Below are 2,386 nucleotides of genomic sequence, written 5' to 3'. Positions count from 1 at the left end.
GGCCAGTTTATTTTGGCTTTAAAAAAATGGATTTTTTCTTTGTATTTTTGAAAATGGATTCTACAAAATTGTTTTTAAAAATATTACAAGTTTTTTTAAATTTATTTTTTATAAATTAAAAGATTGAATTGTTCATTCAATAACATAAATATACATTATTGAAGATCAAAACATAGTCAAAATCACAATTTTTTCAAAAAATTGTATCTCAAAAATGATTTTTATGAAAAGTATTTGAAATAGCTTCAAAATAAAGTGATTTTTAGAAATTTTGATATCCAATTTTTTTTTTCGATAAAATGATGAAATAACTAAAATAACATTTTAAGAATAACTATTCAAACCAAATTTTCATTTGAAGCTTTTATGAATAGTTTCTTTGTAAATTTTTTTTACACTAAAATATATAACACTATAAAAATAATTTTAAAAAAAAGCCAAAATAAACGGGCCCTTAATCAGCATAATTAATAAAAAAAATAACAAGTAAATGAAATTTAAAAAAAGTGGATTAAAGGGTTAATATTGAGCAGGGGTGTAAAGTATGTGGGAGTGTTCCATAAAAAATTCGTTTGGGCCTGAGCCCAAAACGAACCGGGTTGCAAATGGCACCTAATGAAACTGAGTCCAAAGCGCCAATGGGAAACAATGAATCCAAAGTGCTCAGGTTTGAAGCCAAGTTCAAGAACTTAAGTCTCAACACAACAACACATCTAATATTCACTCTTTCGATTTCACACTTTCCATCCTCAAGAACGAATTTGCAGTGAAACAATTTGAAGAATATGGCTCTGATCATCAATTCAATCTCCGAAATCGACATCAACATCCCTTCAATTCATCACTGTGCATGCAGAACCGAAAAGAACAAAATAAAAATCGAAGCGAGAATTCACCGAATCGGGCTTTGATGCAAATAAGTAATGAATTATCCTTCCTCTGTTTCAATTGCTTTCTCTTCTTCTTCCTCTGTCAGCTATCGTGTGTGTTGTTATTGATTGATCAAATCAAAACCATTGTGGGAATTGTTGATAAACTGAGAGGATTGCGTGAGGTTATGAGAGTTTACGTGAGGTGCTGAGAATGAAGAATGAAAATTGATTTAGATATGTGATTTTCATTCGTTGTGTGAAGAATGGTTAAAGAATGATTTTTTACTCTGTTCTGATAGAATGCGTGAAGGGAATTGATGCGTGTGATTGAAATGCTGAAAAAGTAAAATTGAGAGGATAATGTATTTGATTTATAGCATTCCAATTCAGTTATGAGATGCAAGCCAAATTTCATCCAAACTCACATGAAATTCAAAGTTAGTTGTTGCAAATGAGAAATATTGTTAGAGTTAGTTGTTGCATCCAAATTCAGTTAGTGAATTTTGATTCTCTGTGGTGATTTTGGAATGTTTACAGTAGAATTCGAAATTGCAAATGTGGTTGTTAATTGGAGTGTAGGTTTGTTAGTCATGTCAATCGTGAGTTACTGAATTATGCAGGTTAGAATTGAATTTTGAAAAGTGAATGGTATGGTATATTAATTGGTTGGGCCTGTTATGAAGTTTAAAATGAACTGCTTGAGATTATCTTGTCTTGTTAACTTGTTCATTGGATTATGGATTTTATGCAGGGATTAACTGGAAATTGGCCAAGCCTGCGAACTTGTGATGGAATTGGCTTGTAGGTTGGAATTTGCTTGTGTTTGGAATGACTTGAAGAGTTTTTGCTTGCATATAGAAATGGAGCTGGTTTAGGAAGAAGCATTAGATTATAAGCTATTAGGTTGGTCATTTGGTTTATAAAAATGGAAGTGTATTGAATATGGTATGTCATAGTTTTAAATTTGAATGTAGTTTTAGATTGGATTTTGAAATTGTATTGAAATGTAAATGGCTGGTTTGAAATTGTAATGGAATTTGGTTTATGAAAAAACTTGAATGTATTTGAAAAGGAATGTTATGGTTAAATGAAAATGAAATTGGCATTTGAATTATGAAACTTGAAGGTTTAGTGACCATGGTTTACAAAGTAGAAATGGCTTAAAAATGGAAATGGCTAAAAAAATGGAAATTGGACTAGGTTCAAGTGGAGGTCCATTTTCCGGTCTGACTAGATTATGAACCTGGAAATGGACCTGGTCATGGACCTGATTTTAAATCTGGTTTCTTGGTCCAAAAGGTGGTCTAACCTAGAAATGGACCAAGTCTCAAAGTCATGCAGAAAACCAATGAAACAAGGATCTAGTAATGAAACATGGTAGAATAAATAGAAATAGATTTTAGGGGGTCAATGGAGGGTCAATTGACTTTAGTCACCCGGTTGACCAAAAGTCAATTGTAACAAATTTGGCCAATTTTGTGATTTTTGTACGTACAAGGATAATCTATCAAGAA

At 31.4% G+C, this 2,386-nt stretch overlaps 1 long non-coding RNA gene across 1 annotated transcript; it reads left to right on the top strand.

Annotated features, from left to right (window-relative positions):
- Positions 1–560: 560 nt before the first annotated feature.
- Positions 561–1,979, top strand: LOC127132306 (uncharacterized). The gene is made up of 2 exons (XR_007806663.1): positions 561–920; positions 1,624–1,979. It is a non-coding gene; the product is annotated as an uncharacterized LOC127132306 (long non-coding RNA).
- Positions 1,980–2,386: the final 407 nt, after the last annotated feature.

The sequence above is a fragment of the Lathyrus oleraceus genome, chromosome 3, assembly GCF_024323335.1.
Source record: "Lathyrus oleraceus cultivar Zhongwan6 chromosome 3, CAAS_Psat_ZW6_1.0, whole genome shotgun sequence".
Taxonomy (NCBI): Eukaryota; Viridiplantae; Streptophyta; class Magnoliopsida; order Fabales; family Fabaceae; genus Lathyrus; species Lathyrus oleraceus.
This window is presented reverse-complemented; position numbering and strand designations above follow the sequence as displayed.